A 1,407-nucleotide genomic window follows, 5' to 3' on the forward strand; every position below is an offset into this window, starting at 1 on the left:
CACCACAGGTACGGCGCTGGGGGGGCTGGGGGGGCTGTGCTGCAGGGTGCTCTGGCACTTGGGGGGGTCGGGGGGTCCCTGTCCCATGGGGTTCTGCGTCCCTCAGGGTGACATGGGGGGCTCGTGTCCCATGGGAAACCCCAGGGATGCCCGTGTCCCCCCGCGAGTGTCCCATTGCTTGGTGGGGTTGTTGGTGTCCCTCTCCCATAGGATTCCCTTCTTCCCTGGGGTTCCCAATCCCTTGGGGTGCCCAATCCCTTGGGGTGCCCAGGGGTCCCCCTGTTCCCTAGGTTCCCCCTGTCCCCTGGGGTTCCCAATCCCTTGGGGTGCCTGGTGTCCCCCAGTCCCACGGACTCCCTGTGTCCCCTGGGGTTCCCAACACCTCGGGGTGCCCAGGGGTCCCCATATGCCATGGGATGCCCCTTTCTCCCGGGGCTGCCCCTCCCCGGGGGTGTCCCGGTGGCAGTGCCAGCCGTGCTGTTCCAGGCGTGGTGTACGACACGTTCATGCTGAAGCACCAGTGCACCTGTGGGAACACCACCATCCACCCCGAGCACGCCGGGCGCATCCAGAGCATCTGGTCCCGGCTGCAGGAGACGGGGCTGCTCGGGAAGTGCGAGGTGAGGGGGTCCCCGCGTCCCGGGGGGGCCGGGGTGGCGCGGGGAGCCCGGGGGGCTCAGCCTGTGCCCGTCCCCAGCGGATCCGGGGCAGGAAGGCGACGCTGGAGGAGATCCAGACGGTGCACTCGGAGCACCACGCGCTGCTCTACGGCACCAGCCCCCTGAACCGCCAGAAGCTGGACAGCAAGAAGCTGCTGGGTGGGTGCTGGGGGGCCCCGATGCCTGGGACCCCCCCTTTGGAGCTGACCCTGTTCTTTGTGATCCCTCTGTCCCCTGCGGGTCCGCACCCCCTTGGGTGTCCAGCAGAGTCCATGTCCCATGGGGGGTCCCAATCCTTGGGGTGCCCAGGGGTCCCATGGGATCCCTCTATCCCCTGGAGTTTCCCCATCCCTTGGAGTTCCCCCTGTCCCGCGGGCTCCTCATCCCCTGGCGCTCCCAATCCTTTGGGGTGCCCAAGGGTGCCCTTGTCCCATGGGATTCCCCTGTTCCCCGGGGTTCCCAATCCTTTGGGGTGCCCAGAGGTCCCCTTATCCCACGGGACCCCTGTGTCCGCTTGTCCCCATCACCCCTTGACCCCGCAGGTCCCATCACGCCGAAGACGTACACGGTGCTGCCGTGCGGGGGCATCGGGGTGAGTCTGGGGGCACGGGGGGGTGTCCCCGGGGTGGCCGTGCCCCGCTGACCCCCAGTGCCCCCGCAGGTGGACAGTGACACGGTGTGGAACGAGCTGCACTCGTCCAGCGCGGTGCGCACGGCCGTGGGCTGCCTGCTCGAGCTCGCCTTCAAG

The sequence above is a fragment of the Corvus brachyrhynchos genome, unplaced genomic scaffold (genome assembly GCF_000691975.1).
Source record: "Corvus brachyrhynchos isolate BGI_N302 unplaced genomic scaffold, ASM69197v1 scaffold47, whole genome shotgun sequence".
Taxonomy (NCBI): Eukaryota; Metazoa; Chordata; class Aves; order Passeriformes; family Corvidae; genus Corvus; species Corvus brachyrhynchos.